General features: G+C 40.1%; 1 protein-coding gene across 1 annotated transcript in view; it reads left to right on the forward strand.

Annotated features, from left to right (window-relative positions):
- LOC109037959 (very long chain fatty acid elongase AAEL008004) overlaps positions 1-23,122 on the forward strand; it is a 93,883-nt gene that overhangs the window by 32,646 nt on the left and 38,115 nt on the right. Inside the window, exon 2 of the mRNA XM_072305396.1 lies at positions 5,269-5,425. The gene's annotated coding sequence lies outside the window, so the exon portion shown is untranslated. The remainder of the gene's footprint in view (positions 1-5,268; positions 5,426-23,122) is intronic.

Genomic DNA, 23,122 nt, shown 5'->3' on the forward strand with positions numbered 1-23,122 from the left:
AAATGCGCTAATTAGCAAATTACTGAAAAAAGTCAATCAACCACACTTCTCACGGGGGAAAAAAATGATACATTGAATTTAAATGTGGCACAAAAAATTTTTCAATTAAAGTTTTGGAAGATAAAATTAACAACAATCATGAAGCATAAACATTTTTTTAACCTCGCTGGTCCTTGGACTCTCCAAACTCCGATGAAAAATTGTGAACACATACCCCCAAATAAAAATAATTTCCGGATCGGCTATTGCATGTCCCGTGTGGTTCTTTTTTCTGGTTTTTCGACCGTGAGCATCAATATTTACTGAAAATCTGACACTTATGGAACGAAGAAAATTTGGCCCGGCCAACTCATTTCCAATAAGCCTGTGGCAAATTTTCTTTCCACCAACAGCTTTATGAGTTTAGCGATGAATTTTCGTGGGGCATAATTGCCTTGTTTACGTTAGTTGTCAAATTTATTCCTATTAAACGATTTCCTGAGACCAAGTCCTTGCTTGAGTCCGAATCAGTGGTGTGGCGTGAATTGATCGATTATCGATATCTCGCCGTTTGAGGCTATGCATGGTAAAGAATCGATTACTAAGGTGTTCGCTGCGAACACCCTGATAATCGATCTTTTTTCATAGGTTTAAATGGCATGACAATCGATATATCGCAATTCACGCCACGCCACTGGTCCGAATCAGTGATACGATCAGTCACCTCGACGAATTGGCAAATATTATAGAATTGGATCGTTATTGCGAATGAAAAGAGAAACGCATTATCCTCTTTAACCACAGGCTAAATAATTCTGCTCAGCTGATCACGTCTTCAGATGTCAGATTAGTAAAAATTTATGACTTATGTAGGATTCCTGGAGAGGAATGGTGTGTTATCGATGCGAAAGAACGTTGTCAATCTTACTGATATTGCTCCAGGTGACGTTTATTATTTTTAAAGGGAAAAAACCACTTGTAAATGAAGTTTCAGTGAGGCTACACTGGAAAAAACACGTTGCATCTGGAGTCCAGGCTCTTAAAAACATCGACAAGAAAAATACTCTTGATTCATTCAGATCTAAGCTTAAATCAAGAACCAAGCCTCTTAATTTGAGCGAATTTCCTTTTGATTTAAGCTTAAATCTGATTGAATCAAGAGTCCTTTTTCTTGTCAATGTTTTCAAGAGTCTGGACTCTAGATCCAATGTGTTTTTTTTCCCAGTGTAGGTAAGTACAGTAAAAGCTCGCTAAGTCAAACTACGGTTTAGACGAGATACCGCTTAAGTCGAATTTATTTTTTGGTCCCTAGACACGTCCCTAGACTCCATAAGGTGCAAATGTACAAAACTTTTTGTAAGACGAAATCTCGGCATTCCTTTCCGTAAGGGAATCCGCTCGTGTCGAAGATAAATTTTCGAAACCCCGGCAATTAAAGAACTTTTACGTGAAAAAAGCAAGAAAAATAAGTAATTCTGAATAAGTACTTATCGAAGAGCTTTAAAGGTTATACATGTCAGTATTCCTGGGAAAAATTGGCAGTAGGAACTGTGTTCAAAATTAAACTATAGACTAAAAAATTAAACTATAGACCTACAGCCGGCTGTAAGATTTCGTATAGCTTGTATTTCTTGTAGCCTTTATAGCCGATGGCGATGAAGCCGCCATATGATAGACGCTCCGCAGCCCGTGACAAGATATACAATAAAAAACAATTTAAAAAGCGGGTAAGAAGGCTATTTCACAAATAAAACCAAAACGTTCCTCAGTTTGTTGGACAAATAAAAAGACAAATGGTAAACATGTAATATCATACCCGGTTGTACCTTTCAAAACGAGAATGTCGTTATGACAGAAATTTTGATAGCCAAAATCAATTTTTAACCAATTTTTTTCATGGCGATAAGTTGTATAGCCTGGCGCTAGGAACTATAGCCCGGCTGTATAATTTTTTATCGCTTCGTAAAACCCGGCTGTGTGATTTTCTGCGCGTTCGACAGCCAGCTATATGATTTTCTATCGCATTTTATAGCCGGCTATAAGAATGCCTATGGTATTTTGAGACGCAGTTCTTATTGCCAACTTTTTACCAGGTCTCAGCCAACTTGTCTCATGAGCTAGAAATCAAATGGTTGATTTTTATTGGTCTCCTTATCATATAAGACAATGTTAGGAAAAAATTCGAAAAGTTCAAAATGGAGTTGTGTCGTTTTCAGGGGCGGATCTAGCAATTTGGCAACAAGGGATTCCTTCCATTTAAACCTATGTTAAATAATCGATTCTTGTCGGGGCACCTGGCCCCTCCAAGAATCGATACATTTCCATAGGTTTAAATGGAGAAAAACAGTATTGCCAATTTGCTAGATCCGCCAATGGCGCGTTTTTGATGCGACCGGTTCAGTAAGAGAGCGCAGTCACATAAATCGAAAATTGCGTTTGCGTCATGCCGACTGGAAAATTGCAATGTGCGGCACGCGTCGCGCTTGCAGTGAAGACAAAGCAAGCGTCCGTACTAGCTCCGATTATTGCAAAAATTTGATGAATAATAGATTTCGCGAGTAAATGTTCTTATGACAGTTGTTGTCACCGCGCGATACATTCACAGAACTCATTCTTCCGATTGCATTGTTTAGCGACTTTTATCGATTCTGCGGACATTAATATTATGGCTGGCGTTCTGCAGAAAGGAATTAAAGAAATTGATATTCAAACACCTGCGTTGAAGAAATTTCCGGAAATTCAAAGTGCATTTCAATCCGGAACTTTTGTAGCTTTTAAATAACCGGAGTGATCTACTGCCGTGCTAGGGAAAATAACGCCCTATGAATATTCGAGAGTTGCTAAATTTCCTTCGATTAAATGTTTATTTTTAAAGAAAGCTATGAATATTTTTTATTGAAATTTTCAGAAACTTTAGGTGAAATTGCGAACAAAATTATATAAAAAATTGGAAGAAAAATATTGAAATTTGTTTCCGAATTTCGTGATTTATCTAAGGAAATTTGGTAACACCCGCGAAGGTTCATACGGCGTTTTTCCTTAGCACGACAGTATGAATGCGGAACAAATCGCGGAGTTATCTTCGCTTTTGCAGAGAAACATTGAAAGTTACAAGTAATTTTGGTACACATTGACGTAATTTAGAAAGAGGCCAACACATTTTGCAACTTTTAAGATGAGCTAAAACTTGGACCACTGGCGAGGCGTAAAATGATAGATTATCGATTTGTCCTCATTTGATGCTGTGGCACAGAATTGATTAATAAGGTGATCGTTGCAAACACCCTCACTGGAAAAAAAAAAAAAAAAAAAAGAAATACATTGGATCTAGAGTCCAGACTCTTGAAAACATCGACAAGAAAAAATACTCTTGATTCAATCAGATTTAAGTTTAAATCAAAAGGAAATCCGCTCAAATTAAGAGGCTTGGTTTTTGATATAAGCTTAAATCTGATTAAATCAAGAGTATTTTTTCTTGTCGATGTTTTTAAGGGTCTGGACTCTACATCCAATGTGTTTTTTTTTCCAGTGCTGTCTGTCGATTCTTTTCCATAGGTTCCAATGGCAGATTGATCGATACATCGTAAAGCACGCTACGCCACTGGCAATTCTATGTTGCAAAATGAAGACCAACCGTGACGAGAGCGGTGATTTAAAATCGCAACACGTGAATAAATTTAGAACGCAGCTCCGCAAACACTCGCTTTTTCCAAATCCGCGAGTTGCGAATAGCATTCGTCTTCTAACTGTAGACGCGTTTGATCCCAACTCTCGTCTCAGAGACCCTATGGTTAAACACCTCAACAATTAAGCGTGTCTAAAAATATCTAACTGAATCGGATTGCCAGCCGGTGTCCGACCGAAAAAATCTCGAGCGCTAACCAATTACTTAGTTACATACAGTGGACAAAAATCGACCAATGCTAATCCATACGTCATCTTTGATTTTCACTCCCGCGACGGGCCGAACTATCTCATGTGAGGTAAACCAAACCGACGCGGGACGGCGACGGTTGCACGGAAAAAAATAAATTTAACAATTTAGATGATAAAAAAAGTGACTGCTTTGTTTCAATGTAAATTTTACAAAAAAAAATGCTACTTTAACCACCCCCGCTGAAAGGCAAATCTGTTGAAATTAAGAGGCTTGACTCTCGACTCTAGCAAAAATCCGATAGAATCAAGAGTATTTTTTCTTGTAAATTTTTCCATGAGTCTGGACTCTGGATCCATGAGACTCTGAATTTTTTCCCAGAGTGTGAATGAGGTGCATTCTCTCCTTTCCAAAAACGCAAAAGTTGAAAATTTCCGAACAAGCCCAGTTTTGAGTTATTCATTACATTCAAACGATGAAAGTTCATTTTGGCCGATCGAATATGAATTTTGGTCCACCCAGCGACGACGTTCGATTTCAGTCTGAACGATTGATGGATTTGGTATCGACGGGACTCCACGTTCCGACCATTAATTGCCAAATTCGTCATTTTATCATGTAATGAATGTGTTCTGTGACTACCATGCGCGAAATCTGACAACTGCGCGACAGGTCGTTGTAATGGTCATTTGGCGGTAATTGTTCTTCGAGTGCAATTCGGACCCACTCGCGTTGGGTAATGCGAGCCTGGTGTCTCGCTGCCATCGAATTGTCGCCGTCGCAATCGCGGGACGATTGAGCGTTTTCAATTCTGTCGATATTTTTTCGAATGCTCCTGGGAAAATACTCGAGTAGCATTTTACATCGGAAAAATGGCGATATTTTGAGATTCATTCGCGATTTTTTACGATTCTTTGGCGATGAAGTAGCTCGGGTGGGGCCCTTTTTAACTAACTTGAAATCCTCCTTTATGTGGGGGTTTCAAGTTTTTGGGGCCTCTACAAGAGACTTGCCGGGCCTGCTTGGGCTCTCTGAGCCACCCGTCACACTGGGAAAAAGTCTACTGGATCTAGAGTCCATATTCTTAAAAAAATCGATACGAAAAATTGCTCTTGACTCAATCGAATTTTTGCTCGAATCAAAAAGAAATCTGCTTAAATTAAAGGGCTTGGCCCTCGATTCAAACAAAAATTCTAGTGAATCGAGAGTTTTTTTTTCTTGTCAATTTTTTTAAGAATCTGGACTCTGGATCCAGGAGACTCTTTTTCAAGTGCAGAATTTCTAGGGTGTGCCCATGGCCAGACTGCCCAGTGCCCCTGTTTGGTTGACCATATGCTGAATCATAAGATATCTATGTTCAGGGTAATTATAAGATTAAATTTGTTTTTAAAAAAATATCCTCTTTTTTATTTTAGGTCACCGCAGCAATAGCCAGCCAAGATTGAAGGCCAATTGGACTTCACAACCGGTTTTAATTTCAGCTGAAACCTGCAAAGCGCAATGGGAGTTTCAACATGGAGCCCGCATAAGAGAAAGGAGGCGTATTTAATCAACTGATACTTAAAATAAAATGTGAGTACGACAAACAATTTTTCATGATTTTATGCCTGAGAATATTGTTGAAATAATAGCTGGGAATTTTGGAGTAAATGACATAATACTGCTGAGCTGAGGAAAACGGCCGCATGAACATTCAAATCCCCCAAATCTCAACTGATAAAGAATGTATTTTGGAAGAAAGTTATGTATATTTTTCATGAAAATGTTTTATTTTTATTTTATACATGAAAACCAATTGGCCATGATATGAGTCATGAATGGATTTGAACAGCAAGAAAAAAACTTCAAGTCTGTTGAAAACTAACTAAAACCACTTAAAATTACATAAATTTACAAAGCATACTACAGATCAGTGATTCGGAAGGTTTTCAGCACAGTTCAGGGGGCATTTAAAATTCGACCAAGTTATAAAAAGCCTCCCTGGGAAATTGCTGTTCTATTTGTTCACATACTTTGGTAAATTTGCGAACGAAATGATCTGAAAAATTTGGAAAAAAATATTTACAGCTTTCTCGATAAATCGGTATTTTATTAAAGGTAATTTGGCAACGCCTGAATGCTCATACGGCGTTTCCCTACAGCACGGTCGGTTGGAGGTCCTTGGTTTGGCCTATATCGTCACCTCCCGGCCAATGTATCACAAGCACCAGGGGATGTTTCAAAATTTACGCAGTCTTTATATTTTTTTTACAGAGAGATTGTTCAACGAGACTGTCCGAATATTCCACCGAATTTTCTTTGTGCTGCCGATAAAATTCAGTGAAATTTTCCAACCAGATTCAACCAAAAATGTCTCTGTAAAAAAATAAAATGGCGGCGGAAATTTTGAAATGTCGCATAGCGCTTCTGATACTTTAGCCGGAAGGTGACGATATGGAGCGCATTTTGCAAAAAGGAACCAGAAGCATCGTAGTGTTGCTAAGATTGTGCAACTTCAACCATTGCGGTATAACGATTTATATCCTGAAAAAATATGAAATTTACAGGGTAATTTTTGCCCTAAATTTACAGTTTTTAGTGAGTAAAATAGATATCGACGGTGTAAGTCGGCAATCACATAACTCGTTTCGCGACGTCGCAGACTTCCTGTCATTATTTATTTTTTAAACGGACAACTACCTACTCAACAGCAATTCTTTAAAACTACCGTGATTTTTCTTCTCTGTGCGAATAAAATTCTGCGTAAACTTCAAAGAACGATGCCCATTTGTTCTCCTTTAAAAAAATAACATAGAGGCGGAGATTTTCAGACAGCGCAAACGAGTTATGTGATTGTCGACTTACACCGTCGATATTCTGTTTAGATATAATCAGGTGTTCCATCCGAGACAAAAGGAGCTGCACAATCTTAGCGATATTTTAATGCTCCTGGTTCCTTTTTGCAAAATGCAATCCATATAATCCACATACGTGTACACAGGACGAAAGTAAAAACACCGACGAAAAGTGGCGAGGCGTGAATGATCGATTATCGATATTTCCCAATTCGAAGCCATGGTAAAGAATCGATTATTATGGTGCTCGTTGCAAAGATCCTGTTCATCGATCCTTTTCCATAGGTTTAGATGGCAGATCAATCGTTGTACCGCATAGCACGCCACGCCACTGCTGACGGAAACCTAGGATAGCGACGGGTGTCATCGGACGGACAAGCGAACGTCACCGCTGAGCTGTTACCTCACAATCGATGCGATTGTGGGTTGCGGTGATTACGCGAGCACAAAACAATCAGACCGGTCACCGAAAAAGTCACATGCACGGATGCCCACTCAAGGAGGCCCTTTCTTCCCGCGCCCTCCGCAGAGAAGGGCGAGAACTGAAGCGAAATTCGGACAGAACTGAGCAAATACACGCGTCCAAGCAAGCTTCGGTCAACGGTTAGCACTTTCCTTTTTGCCGCAGTGGAATTCCTCTCCCAACCCATGCGCCTTGCTAAGGAAGAACGCCGTAAGAACATCTGAGAGTTGCCTAATTTCCTTCGGTAAAATGTTTATTTTTAAGGAAAGTTTTGAATGTTTTTCCGTGGAATTTTCAGGAGCTTCAGGTGAAATTGCGAACAAAAGTATTTGAGAAATCGGAAGAAAAATATTCATAGGTTCACCAGGAAATTCGTGTTTTATGAAAGGAAATTTGGCAACGCCTAAAGGTTCATACGGCGTTCTTTTTTAGCACGGCAGTATGGTGCCACTCTGAGAAAAATTGAGGACATCTCCCGTAAAAGGGCCTTCACTACTTGGCCTATATCATTTCACAACTTAGTTCCATAAATACTATTTGAGGGGCTTGGAGGACTAGGCGCATTTCTCTTTTTTTTCCTTTCTTTTTTTAATTTGACATTTTTTTAGTACAAAGAGATTACAAGAGAGGAAGAGATGTACAATATTGAGCAAAGAGTAAAGAAATAACGAGAAACATTTTCAAAACAGAAAACGACGTTTCTGAAGCAGAAACGGTTTACAAAATATTAAAGATTGAGTATAGGTAATACAAAACAAAAAGAGAATACAGAAGACTCTGGATTATCCGGATTAATTGGTGCCGGGCCGGATCCGGATGAAAAAGAAATCCGGACAATAATAGTACACACAAACACCACCAACCAACACCACAGTATTCTTATTATGTATACATCATGTACACACCAACACGAATTTAAAAGGTAAACGCCAAACTGAACGACTCAATGGTGATTGTGAATGGTAGCCGACATCGATAACTTACAATACAACGATTAAAGCGCGCAATGCGTGAAGTATTCATGCAGTCTTGTAGCTGCTAATGTGCGTTTTAGGCTAACTAACCGACTGCACTGCGTTTGGCGTAATGCAAGAGGTATTTATGCAATCTAGTAGGCGCTAATGCGTTCCACGCCGACCTCACTGTTTGGCGCAATGCGTGGAGTATTCCTTCAGCCTTGCAGGCGCCAATATGCCTTGCGACCGCTTCTCCACAGATCTGCTCACTTATCGGAATGCGTACGGAGTTACATGGTTGCAAAATCGATCCGGATAATCCAGAGTCCGGATAATACGAAGTCGGATAATCCAGAGTCTACTGTAGCAGGTTCAGGTGGCCCAAAGAGCAAAGTTCAACCTGGAACCACCCTGTGGTATATCATCGGTACAAGGACTAGGCGCATTAGTGCAGTTTTTGAATTGAATGAGATATTACGGATTTAAAGTAAAACTAGTCTGAATGTATGTTCTGTGAAATATTCGCTCCAAAAGTCCAATTTTTAAGCATGTAGTCAGTTTGAACTTTCTCTCCGCCATAGGAATCCATGTAACTTCGAAACTTCAAACACGTATTTCTCGAGATAGCAAAAACTGCACTTATGCGCCTTTTCCTCCTAGCCTTTCACATACGGTGGAATGATTATTGAAATTAATAGACAAAGCGATAGACAAAGATGGCAAAGAGACAATGGAGCAATCCTATTGGAGGAAGCAGTTGGTTGCAATGAACTAAGGAGTTAAGAAACAGCAACCCACGAGAGATTTTATAGTTAGTACATTATTTTTCTCTCCAGTCCTCAACAACCACCCGTTTCGACTAATAGGATTGCTCCATTTTCTCCGTGTCTTCTTTGTCCATAGCTTTGTCTATCATAAATTTCAATAATAAGCCTGGAGGTGTTACTGCTAGAGCTTAGGATGTTTTGAACTTCCATATGGTATTTTCTGATCAATAATCTTGAATGACTATTATGGACGATTTTGGAGACTTTAACGAAAGTTTAGGAAAGTAGACAAAATCCACGCAGAAGTGGATTCCTGAACTGACTCGTTGTTCTAGGATACGGAGCGACCTTTTTCTCCTTAACTTTTATAAGTCTCCACGGAGAAACATTAGTTGTTGCCCTTACAATGCCCTTTTTGGATTCCGGGACCACCGAAATTTCTGGTCGTAAGAATTTACAATGTTCCTTTTTTGGTAATAAATAAAGTGATTTTGGTAGTAATCTTGATCCATCCTGATGCTAATGCTATATTACTATCGGGCTGAAATTATTGGTGCCCAAATATTTAACATCGTAAGCAACTATAGCATCCCGAAATTACTCAGTGAATAACAACTTAATCCAAAGAATATTCTGCATAACAAAAATTATACAAAAAACCGGGATTTTTGAAATATTAAAAAACTTCATTTTCAATCGGGAAAGAAAACTAACGAACACTGTTAAAAATTTCGGCGCGAAATTTACGCCTACTCAGTTGCTATTTTGACCATTTATTACTCTGAGTGCATGGATCCGGTGCGAAATATGCTCGGCGTGAATTTCGCGCTCTGGTGGGAGTGAAAATCCATCAAGCAAACGTAAAACGGAACTGCCGCAGCAACTCGAGTCGCGGCGGTGATAGACGAGTGCGCTACCAGATTCCACCCTGCTACCGTGCTAAGAAAAACCACCGTATGAACCTTCAGGCATTGCCAAATTTCCTTTGATAAAACACAAATTCCCTGGTTTTATGAATATTTTCCTTTCGATTTTTCAGATAATTTTGTACGCAATTTCACTTAAAGTTCCTGAAAATTTCGAGGGAAAATATACATAACTTTCCTTATAAATAAACATTTTATTGAACGGAATGCGGCAACTCTTGATTGTTCATACGGCGTTCTTCCTTAGCATGGCATCCTTGGTTTCTATATTTCAAGAATATCTTGGAACATTTGGACCGAGTTTAACAAAAAGGAACCAAGCCACATTAGCTACTGCCAAGTTTAACTGGGCAATTGAATTTTTTACGAGAGAACGTTTGTTCGGATTTCTTTGAACATTTCAAGGAATTTGCTTCGTACCATGGAGCATTATCACTGAAATTTGCACGAAAATCCGCAAAACCGTTTTCATGTAAAAAATTAAATTGTCCAATTAAATTTGGCAATAGCTGATGTGGCTTGGTTCCTTTCTGTTTAACGCGGTCCATTTTATGACTTTTGGGCAGATAATACGTAGTCAAGTCCTCACTGCTCTGACATCAGGGCATATCTCTATATTTCAACATGAATCGCAGAAAGCGTCGAGTTATACGGGGATCAAGGCTTACGTGGAGACGAAAGTGCGCCCTCATGTCAGAAGAGCGACGAAGTGACTAAGCCCACAATCCTATACCAACGCAACTGCAGGGGCAGGGGAACTTATCATCCGGAGGTATCATTATGAAGCTTCCAGAAAATTAAACCTTGGATTATGCTAACGTACTCCGAAGGAACGCCGCATGAGCTTTCAGACGTTGCCAAATTTCTTCTGATTCAACACGATTTTTATGAAAAATTTGTCAATATTTTTCTTACAATTTTGCGGATAATTTACTTGGAAAAGTAATATAAATATAATCTGAAAATGGGTCATGTTTGTCTGTCACACACTGAAAATGAACTATGGTAGATTTTACCATACTCTGACACAGTGATCCAAGTACGGTAATAAACAATAGACTTTATGGTAGCATCTACCATACTATGGGAAGTATCACCAGAGTTCTGGTGGATACTTCTATGGCTATGGTTGTATTTCCACTATAAGATGTGGATAAGATATAGATAGTATCCTTGTTTAAACAACCAAGTAGACTTATATTAGGTGTTACGATACTTTTTTTGAGTGCAGAATCATGTTTTGACGGTTTAAATGTAAGTAGATTGGCAAAAAACAGCAACATCTATTCAAACGCCAATTTTCTATGTCCGATCCATTGATCTTCAAACGACACCGCTTGTGACGTCATCAACCGCGGGTGCATAGCACGGTGTCCACTACCTTGGTTTAATCCGTGTTTTACGTCGAACAGCCAATTCAAATGTGTGTATTGATGATGGATGAAACCAAGGGAGAAAGAACTAGTGTGCACATGCACAACCGTGGTGGATGACGTCATGTATACACCCTTTTTCCGACCTGGGGGGACCCACTCCAACACCTTCTTCGGTAACCTGGTGTCAGCCATTCTCTGCACAGGCCCATACCATAACAATACCATTTATAACTTTTGTGGCGGCCAATCACCGCTCACCTCTGGCGACGCAGCCCATGCTCGCTCCTGATTGGCCGCCGCAGTCTCAACCACGGCTATATATGTCGTGACCTCACCGCCTCAAGACAGTCCGCACCCGTACGTCACACGGGACTCACCTCACATCACCACACAGCACGCAGCGGACATCATGCAGCCGGCCGGCTTGCCTTTTCCAACGGCTCTTCTTAGAGCCACCAACACTAGAGCACCACATCTGGTCTTTGGCCATATTGGTGACTCCCGTCGTGAGTGAACACGTTCAGCCTTCTGGTTCACTTCATTCATGCATCCTCGCCTCAAGAACACGCTCAACCTTCTCTCAAGTCAACTGTACTCAAGCACTCAAACTCAAATCTCTCACTGGAACAGTCATATTTGATCATCTTAGCATGAGCATTGAAAGCTTCCAGCATCATCACCGCATCATATCCATCTCTCTCCGCTGCGCAAATCAACACGCTCCAGCAAGTTGCCGCAGAACACAGCACGTTCCCAACTTGTTGTCCAGAGCATCAACCTCCTTGCCCGGAAAGATGATGGTCACATATCTTCAACCGTGTGTCACCCGGGTCGAATGGCGCTCCCCGGCACGCTGACATGCACCTCTCGATTCTCACCAATCAATCAACCCTCAACTCACTCAATCAATCCTCAACTCACTCCATCAACCCTCAACTCACTCAATCAACCATCACTCAATCAAGTCCTCAAATATTCCATCATCACTCCCTCAATCCTCAACTTTTCACCCACTTTACACACATTTTCCAATCCTGTTTTCACTCCAACACCCAATTTCACCACTCACTTCTCCAACCACCCACAGAGACTCCGTCTCAACCGCAGGGAAGTACTGTGGCGGCCAATCACCGCTCACCTCTGGCGACGCAGCCCATGCTCGCTCCTGATTGGCCGCCGCAGTCTCAACCACGGCTATATATGTCGTGACCTCACCGCCTCAAGACAGTCCGCACCCGTACGTCACACGGGACTTACCTCACATCACCACACAGCACGCAGCGGACATCATGCAGCCGGCCGGCTTGCCTTTTCCAACGGCTCTTCTTAGAGCCACCAACACTAGAGCACCACATCTGGTCTTTGGCCATACTTTCTTAAGAATAAATATATTATTGGAGGAAACTTGGCGACATCCGAATGTACATACGGTATTTTTCCTTAGCACGACAGCATGCCTGAAATAATGCGGTTGCCGCAAATTATTCGGTTCAAGAGGGTATGTTGTGAGTAATCCGAAACGCAGGCATCATATTTGAACGTATTTCTACCAAACAGAACTATGTGCATTTAGATATGAGCCCTGAGACCCATAAGAATACATGCATAACAGGGCTCGCGTCATAATGCACATAGTTCCGTTTGACAGAAACACGTCCATTTGATCGTAAAAGATCCGGAAACGCGTCCTCAGGAGAGCTTAAGGTTCAAGGACCTGATCAATGAGTGTACAACTGGTCGATTAAGTTTTCATGGCCTACGAGGGTTTTGACATCGAAATCAATGTCTTTGAGAGATAGTAATCCCGACGTATCTGAATCCTCTCGATGTAGCACTAGAAGAAAAGTAGACAATTCTATTAGCTGATTTGCCTTCTACTTTTTTTTCGTAAAAAGAGCCGTAGTTTATTCCAGTTTCCACCTTAAGGATACCTTTGTCCCCAAAAATGGACAATTTTCCATGCAAGATAAGAATTTTATACAACAGCATAACATGTTTTCTCAAGAAAGTTTCAAGTAAAACATGATGAACACATCACAAATTTTCGAATTCTTCTCATACGTGAGTAATAAGCGTTTTCTGTGTTCGTCAATTTGAATGCTCCATTTTCAAAAACACCAACTACCTAGTTTACTCACGTCAAACTGGTATTTAAACTATTTTTAGTGTTCTTCAGTAAGCTAATATTATTTCCTCAGTGTTTTGGATTTTCTCCGAAAATTTACTAAATGACATGCAGTAAGGACATTTTTGTAGGATGTACATATCAAATGATAAGTTTGTAATCGTGGCCGATTTGGACCGCATTTTGCAATTAGGAACTACAATTTTTGGCTCATCCGTAAAGACACCTATTAGCGTACGGGAATCAACAGTACATACGTTGTTTTAAACTGAACCAGAAATCGTGGTTTCTAATTGCAAAATGTAGTATGCGATCTCTCTTGATTTGGGTTTCCTCGTAAGCCGGAAATTTGATGTTTCCGCAAAAGCCGAGGCGTTGATCGTTTATCGATATTTTCCCACTTGAGCTATAGTAATGAATGGAATATAAAGGTGTTCGCTGCGAACACCCCGTCTATCAATCCTTTTCCATGGGTTTAAATGGCAGATCAATCGATACATCTCAAAGCACGCCGCCAGTGGTTTCCGTTTATGACGTATTATTAAACTCTAAATTTTTGTGCATTAGATGATAGCAGGCTTTTTCAACACGTTTTCGATGTGCTCTGCCCAAAATTTTGAGGAAGCAGTAATCTAGTGGTGCGTTAATTCTGATCCTTTCTACGTGGCGGTTTATGACATGCGCCTCGTTCAGTGGCGAGGCATGAATGATCGATTATAGATATTTTCCAATTTGAAGTTATGGTAAAGAATCGATTATCAAGGCGTTCGTTGCGAACACCCTATTTATCGATCCTTTTCAATAGGTTTAAATGGCAGATCAATCGATGTATCGCAAAGCACGCCACGCCACTGCTCGTAGATCGTATTCGATACATCAAACAGGTGAGATTGTATCGATATCGATTGGTTCAAAACATAAACATAGCCTCAAAAGTCAATTTAGAAATCGGAGGGAACGGGTCTTTCGTAACAGATGTTTTATTCTTCTGAGTACCAAATGCCAATGCAAAGTGAAAGTGTTAGGAATTTGCTCATTTTCAGCTTTTCCAACTTAAATCCTAATAGATTAGTTTGAGGTTGCCGGCCAGGTTGGCCTAGTGGTTAGCGCGTCTGACTCTAGGTCAATTGGTCCCGGGTTCGAATCCCGGTGGTGGCGACAAATTTTCATGGAACTGACGAGTGGATCTGTAAGCAGAATTCGCTCGGCCTTAATCCGTGAAAATTTGTAAGCCCGAGCATGGATGTCTACCAAACTCCCTGATGTCTTCGGACAATAAATAGTGCCTATAGATGGCTGTAGATTCCTAAAGGAATAGAAGCCACTAAACTCTCAATAAAAAAAAAAAAAACAAGTCGGTCATTTTGAGTTCACGAATGACGTTTCCAATGCTCATGCTGGGCATTGGATGTTCTCCCAGTAAAGTGTAAAGTCTCCAAATACGTACTTCACTTCAAATTAATTTTTTTAAATTATAAGGGTTCGAAAAAATGAATGATCATTTAGGTATTCCTTTGTAACCACCACAGTCCTTTTCTTTGATTATTGTCCCAGTTTGATTTTTGTTGCCATCTTGAAGTTTTGTGACGTCAGGCGGGTACCACTTTTGCCAGGCGACTACCGAATCTGTAGCGCGCATTTCAAATCTTCGCCTGCTCTCAACAAGATTAGAACAAGATGAGGACGAGAAGCATTGTTTGATAAGTGAGATGACGATGAGATATAAATTAGATATAAATGATCCGTCACATTCCTTCCTAGAAATGTGCCTGTTCCAGCTGAATTTAGTTTTTTATTTCTGAATGATGAAAGAATCTCAAAGGATCGAAATATGACTAATTACTAGCTCTGTAGCTTGCAAGATAACGCCCTTACCTGAGTTATGAATTTTTCCAGTATCGTTGAAATATAAGTAGAGTACCTAGTAGCGGCACCCAGTGTCACAGTATGTCATACCTATTTGATGTACCTAGGTAATTCTCATCCAAATAAGAGAAGAATAAATATTTACCTTCATTAACACCAAGTAGACGAAAGTTCCACTGTGAACTTAGTTGGCCAATAAAAATGCAAACAATGAAGCAATTATTTTTATTTCCTGACTCCAAATGGTAAGAATTATGGTAAGAACTCTAAGGCATAGTAAAAACTGTATTTATCATTCCTCAATAAATACAAGGTTGACTGTTTGCATGGAAATGATAGTACATTAGTTGGCGGCTTATCTATTATTCTAAACTTTAGATTAAGTTGATGAAGGTAGCAGGTTGTTGTCAGCAAGAGCTGTTGATATGAGTATGTAGTTTAGAATGGTCAATTTTTAATTCTGCCAGAGGAGCATCATTAGTATTTAATACAAAACTCTCAGGGGTCTCTGGATACTATGCCACCTCTTATCAAGAATGTTTATGCTAATTTTGTTGCTATGTGGTGATGGGAGAGATAATTTCAAGATTATTTTGGTAAAAGTCGGACAAATATGAGGATGCCAAGTTTATAAGAAAATCTCACAAACCAAAGTGAACATTGTTTCATGCCTCTGCAATTTTCAGCTTCGGGCTAGGTTCTCGCAAGAAGGTCAGCACAACGCGCTGATCAAACTTTTGTGGAATTTCTTGTTAATTTTAGAATGTGTGCCAAAGTCACAGTAAGTATTCCACAAAAATTGCAAATCTGAAAAATCTAGAAAAATAACAAGTACCTCTCAGCCTCCGCGCAATTCGCACCCCTGCTAATAAATGTTGGAGAATAGAGAACACTTTACCCTCAAAACATTACTCGCACTGATTTTAAACTAATATGTAATTATATGTGTACGATGGTGGATCTGAGCTGTACTTACTTACCAAACTTTGTTGAGCGAAGTTGTTACTTAGGGGAAATTCATTAACTGCTGCCAAGGATTCACAAACTCTGACCTTGATAAATATTTCCGACATATACTTGAGATACAGTCAGATGTTTGGAATTCTGGACATTCAGTTATTGTTCACATACAAAAGAAATTGACTAACAAATACAACCGTTTTATATTTACATAACTGCTCAACAGAACATACCGACAGTTGTGATTAGTTTCTCGACAGCACTCTGATAGCGGTAGGATAGCTAAAGGATCCCTACCCTGCGGCAAAAATGGAGTTGATTGAAATTTTGATTCACATGGTGCTAATGCTGTCAAGACTCAAGACAAAATTACACTCCACGCACAGTCAAAGAGTATTTTGATAAGTAAGATTATCCATTAAGGAAGTTGCACAAATCACAAATCAAACCGAAGGACACGGACAAACCAAGGAGCCAGCCATAGCCAGCTCAGAAACTCGGCAATTCAGTTTCTCTCACTGCAAAAGGTGGAACCATCCAAAGTACCATCAATGTTAAGTTGAAGGGGTGAATTACTTATTTAAAGAGTGCTAAGTCATTTTGGGACTTTTTCGAAGAGATTTAAAGGAAAAAATTGGAAAATGCTCAACTATAAAATGAACGTAAACAATCCGCCATTGTATCAAAGCTGACGCACAAATGAAACAAGCGCTAAACACAAGGGTAAAAAGTACATACGTAAATTGATTTTGTTTTATAAGGAAAATGGTGAAAAAGTTAGGAAATTCATATTGGAAATTGAAGCTTTAAGATATAAAGAACTTCAGATAATTAATACAGTTTATTTAGAAACGGAGTTAAAGAAGGCAAAGTTAAGGAAACTCAGAAGGAACAGGGTATTTTGTAGGAAAGGGTTGGTAGGTCTAGAATTGAATCGACGTATCGACGTATCGAACAGCGACTATCGGTAGTCTCGAAAAACCCCTGTAAAATACGCACTAATACGATAAGCGGTTACATCAGATCTTATGGGAGCGCACTCACACATACAAAAAATCGCTCTTTCAAGCGATTTTTTACAAGAGAACAGAGGAAAATCTCACTAGCGATCGAGATTTTTCGAGATTTTACATTGATTAAACGGCCCAGGGTGAAAGGAAAGTTCTCTCCAGTTGATCACTGGGAGAACAAAAAAAAAAAAAAAAAAAAAAATAGTTTGAGGTTATGTTCTATTGTTTTGGACCAAACGATACATCGAACCGTTATCGAATACGGTCTATTCCTCCCTTCTCCGTTTCGTGTCCCTGAAGGATAAATCCTCCGTCAGACGACGATCACCTCTCCATAGATTGTCGTTAAAGCCCGCCGCCATCGGCTCTGAGGACGAGCTGGCGTCCGTGATCATCTTCGGTCGGTGTCCGATGTTCGGTGTACCTCGTTGCGCAACCGTTGTCCCCATATCCCGTGTCGACCGCATCCTTGAGCCGCAAGTCCGCGACGCGTCGTGCACCTAGATTCGGCTTAAACCCCCCCCCCCCCCCCCCCCCAGCTTTTGTTATACCTCGATTTTTTGGTCGCATGACCCATGGCGCGAAGGCTCCTCCCGGATCAATTTAGCTTGGCCGGAGATTTTATGTGCTTAAACATGAAGGTATAACCGTGAATCAAAGAGATGGATCGCGATAAAGGTCTGGATACACGATCAAATTCCGAACCAGTTCCGATCAAAGTAGACCACTCGATGACTGATGGTCACCATGCAACAGTCCGCTTTGATCAAAATTGGACGGGCCGTCAAATTTTGATCAAAATTGAGTGCCACCATTCATAATTTCCTGTCACAGGAAGCATTTCTGCCGAGTTTTCACCCTAAAACTAAGCAAATTCATGATTTTAGGACTGATGACTCCCGGCACTTTGATGGTAATTTGTTCAGGAATTTGATCGTGTATCGAAGCCTGTAGACTCTCCCTATGTTGGTACTCAAGATCACGGTAAAAGTGGCTGAAGATACTTTTTGTCCTTTTACGATGTCAGAGGCAATATATTTCAGAAACCGTCTATTAACAATAATCTATGCGAGTCTTAACGACTCAAGCGACGTCTTGAGCTTCGACCCATTAAAATAGGTCTTAGATCTTGTCCACTGACCCACTGAGCTTCCAGGAAAAGTTCCAAGGAATTTGTCACTTCATTGACCTTTGCTCATGACCTTATTTGAAAAAAATCCTTTATTTGCCTACAGGGTGATCCAAAATTCTCGCATTACTTCCATGACTACCGATACCTACATTTTTTCGGTCATTTTGATTTGTAACACTGCGCCACGTTATAACTGGTCGGGACGATGTCTTCAAAATGGGGTCGAAAGTTAGAGTCTGTGCTCGCCTCTGAAAGACCTTCCCGAAAAAATAAGCTCATGAAATTAGCTGCCATTGAGGCGATTTAACTTAGGATGTCTTGGGAACACTTCCGTTTTTACTCGACACCTATAACTACGGGAAAACTTTTCGGGAAGTTGCAGAGATTATGAATCACCCTGTAGGTGTCTATGCGCCAATGATGAGGCCGCACGCTTTTCTTGGTGAGAGACGAATTAATTTCGTCTGGTTTTAAGCAATGGGCGAATTTCTAATTTGGATCTAATTTCCTCGATTTTCCTTGTGTAGAGACATTGTCAATGCGTGTTTAAGAACTTGGCGTTTGACAGTGGCGCTTGACCGACAGTTTTTCACCTTGGCCCTGTATGATAATGTGGGCCACTGAGTATGCCATAGAAAAGACTAATAAAGACATGTTTCGGAAGCACACCCTTTTTCCAGGTAAAAAACGTATTAATGGCGTCCATTTTCGAACCAATACATTTTTATTTTTCCATTTTCCCTTATGTTCAGTGTGTTAGAAAACGGTATCAATCGCGTTTTGTGTTAAAACATGTCGCATTTGACCGATAATCTTTTTTTACCTTTTGCCAGTCTAGTAATATAGGCCACCAATTTTTCATAAAATGTTGGAAGAACGTTGTAGCGATGAAACCAAAGGTTATATGGGTTACATTTTGCCGTAAAGAACGACTATTTTTGGCCCATTTTAGAAAGGACATACATACCATTGGTTTCCGTATGCAGTATATGCTTTAAAGGGAAAGCTAAAGATTGTTAAATGTATTTGTAATTCACATGGACAGATTGAACCAGAATTACCCTCACCGCATACCACAATATATAATTGGACGCATTTAAATTAAAAGGAACTATATACATATACCGACATGACCCCTGTTAAGCATGTGTTCTTATGGATCTTAAGGCTCATTTCAGAATATGTATATAGTCCCTTTTGTTTAAACGCGTCCAATTTTTTCTTATATTTTATTTTGTTCAACAGAAAACCAAACTACTTAACGCCTTTAAATTTTTCTGTAAATTTATCCTAGAATATTCTAACATAATTTCAAGTTTCTGTGTTGCTCAGTTTTTTGCTTAAAAAATAACACATCAAAGAAAATTAGGCAACGTCCGGTGTCGTCCAGCTAATTCCGGTAAAATCTGTCCAATTCGCTTGACCAAAATGTTATTTGGAATTGGACTGCATTTAGCAATTTGGAACTATAAATTCTGGCTCTTCTGGAAAAACACTTATGTGCATAGGGAAACTATTGGCACATACGTTGTTTTTAAATCGGGCTAGAATTTATAGCTCCAAATTGCAAAATGTAGTCCATTTTATCAAGCGCCAGCTTGCGGTGATCCAGGTCGAAAATGTTCAAGAAAGTCGGAAATAGCGTTGTAGCGATGATACCAATAAACAAATGACAGAAAGTTATAATACTTTTCCTAATCAGGCCACTCGGTGAATGAACTTCAAAATTTATGGAAATTTATTTCTACGGGGAAATGAGCCTTGATTCTTTCTCTCTCTCTGATAAAATGCTGCACTCTATTGTGTGAGAGTGTCAAAGGTGAAGCTATTCGCAACGTGTCATACATCATGGGATTTTAATTCAATATCATCACGATGGTCGCACTTGAAGCCATAAATGAATGCGGAGGTGACTGGTGAATTTCGTTACGACCAGTTTAGAAAACAAATTTCTCAGTGGGGTGGCGCGCTTATAGAGTGGAGTATGAAGATTGGCAGTAGCATTTTTTGTGTAGTAAGGTTGGCTATATTTACCTTTTTGGGTCCTAAAAGATCCATAATTTGGCAGGTTCGCACTCAGCCTCTGTATAGGTACTCTAGTCTAAGTCAGTCTCCTTTCGAAGACGGCTCTTTCGCCGCCATAGCGATAAGAGCAGTAAGTGCGAAAATGGATTTTTGAGAAAACGGGCTCAGAAACTTCTGACCGGAAAATTGTATCGAAAAAACCTTCCGTTCATTGTCAAGTTGCCACTAATCATCCGAAAGACTCATAGAAATCGTTTGGATGATTAAAAATCCACTGATATTTTTTCAATTCTGCTGTTTTAGGTATTTCAGTGATTTCATCTAAAAGAGTTTAGACAAATTTTGAGAGAGACTCTATTTCGAACATTTAATACTTACTGCTCTCATTGCCATCTCGGCAGAGTAAGTGGGTTCATTTTCTCAAAAATTCCTTTTTGGACTCGGCAGAAATCGCAGTGTTTTTATTGGCTCTCTGAAGGATATTGTCACTTACTGCTGTTTCGCCTGAAACTACGTCAAGTTTCGCGCACTTACGGCTTTCTCATATGTCTCGTTTTCATACAATTTAGATGAATTTTGCTGTTTTAGCTATTTCAGTGATTTCATCTAAAAGAGTTTAGACAAGTTTCAAAGGAGACTCGATTTCGGAAATTTGACACTTACTGCTCTCTTCGCTATCACGTCAGAGTGGCTTTCAAATAAAACTCAGGACAATCTGCTGTTTTCTCTGAAACTGCGTCATTTTTTGCGCACTTGCGACTTTCTCATTTGTCTCTTTTTTAGTATATAGTTAAAATAAATTGTGCTATTTTCGCTATTTCAGTGATTTCATCTAAAAGAGTTCAGACAAATTTCGAAGGAGACTCGATTTCGTTTTGACACTTACTGCTCTCTTCGCTACCACAGCAGTCTTTGTTCAATCCTTCTCGATGATTCTCGAAGTTCTCGATCATATTTTCCCGAGACAGAGGAAGTTGCCAGAACCCGCCAATGAGACCACGCGCGCTTTACTACCGTGCTAAGGAAGAATGCCGTATGAACATTCGAGAGTTGCCAAATTTCCCTTCATAAAATATGTATTTTTGATGACATTCATTCACATTTCTCCTTGAAATTTTCAGATATTTAAGATCAAATTGCGAACAAAATTATCTGAGAAATCGGGAGGAAGATATCCACCAATTTCCCAGTAATTTTGGTTTTTATTGGAGGAAACTTGGCAACGTCTGAGGGCTCATACGGCGTTCTACCTCAGCACGGCAGTTTAGGATGCGCCGAGAAGATTCGACGCTCCCCACTCGAAACGCGAGGCAGCACTTGTTGTTCGGACATTTTTTTGCATCTTTTCTGGAAATCCACCGGAGAGCGGGATTCCTGGTCCCAGACGCACTCTCCTGTATCATCTCGCGCCTCGATCTCGATTCGAGGTTCGATTCGAGATTTTTCTCGCGAAAGATGCGAAATTCGGGCCCCTGTAGATCGACTGTCGATCGATCGCGGGTGGAGCGGGTCGGCTACTAATGGGGCCTGCGCGCGGGCGCAAATATTTGCTCGCCTTGTTTGCGCGCAGGCGCTGTTTTGCGCGCTCGCCGTTACGTCACGGCTAAGCATGACGGCGCACAGTGAATCGAGTCAATTTGAGGGGTCGGACATGACATTTTTAACTATAATACTGCAATTTTTAATGTTTAAATTGTCACATTTTAAACTTTGAGGGGTGGTTCTGCAAGAAAATTTCACGAGAAAACTGTTGTTTGCAATAAAAGAAGACTACAAATCACAGTTCTATCACTTTTTATTATCAAAATAACACTCTCACTTTTAATCATTAAAACGGGAGGTTAGACAGACAAAACTAACAGCTGATAAGATTATATAGCCTACAATCCACCCCTTAATCGTAATCAGGTGTCATCATAGATAAGGTGCAGCTAAATTCCACGATAAACAAAACCGACGATTTTGACACAATTATCCCCCCTGAAGTTCAACCCCTAATTTTAATCTTAAGTTCTCAAATTGTGGGGTTGGGATTCCCTTTGTCAAAACATCCGCTATTTGCGCATTCGTTGGCACATACTCAATTACAACTGTTTTGTTCTCTACCAATTCACGAATGAAATTATATTTGATGTCAATGTGTTTCATCCGTCCATGATTAATTGGATTTTTCGCAGCATTTATACATGATTGATTGTTTTCCCTTACAAGCGACAACTTGCAATGAAACCACGTTTAAAACCTCAAAGTTTTGTATGAACGGAGTTATGGGCGTTTAAAGGTTCCCTATGTTGTCCGACTTCTCCTATTGACTCGGTCCACTGTGCGGCGCTGAGGACCAACTTCTTGCTCCCGGAGTTGTCACCGTCGCTCGAAAATTCCTTCGAGTGGACTGCATTCAGCAAAGAAGAACCAAATAGACGAATTTTACGCTCGTCTCGCACGCCAAGAGTGGCTGTTGGAAATGAGGTGCTGTAGCTGTTGCCTAACAGCGGGTTGATTGTCGAAATTGATAGACAAAGGTATAGACAAAGATGAAAACAGGGATAGGGAGGGATCCTATTTGTGATAGCGAGTGGTTGCAATGGACAAGGGAGGAGGGTTATGGACTGATTAACAGCAACCTACGAGGAACCCTATGCTGCTGTGCTAAGGAAGAACGCCGTATGAACATCTGAGAGTTGCCAAATTTCCTTCGGTAAATTTTTTTTTTAAAGGAAAGTTATGAATGTTTTTCCTTGGAATTTTCAGGGACTTCAGGTGAAATTGCGAACAAAATTATCTGAGAAATTGGAAGGAAAATATTCATAAGCTTACCAAGGAATTTCT

Source organism: Bemisia tabaci, chromosome 10 (assembly GCF_918797505.1).
Source record: "Bemisia tabaci chromosome 10, PGI_BMITA_v3".
Lineage (NCBI taxonomy): Eukaryota > Metazoa > Arthropoda > Insecta > Hemiptera > Aleyrodidae > Bemisia > Bemisia tabaci.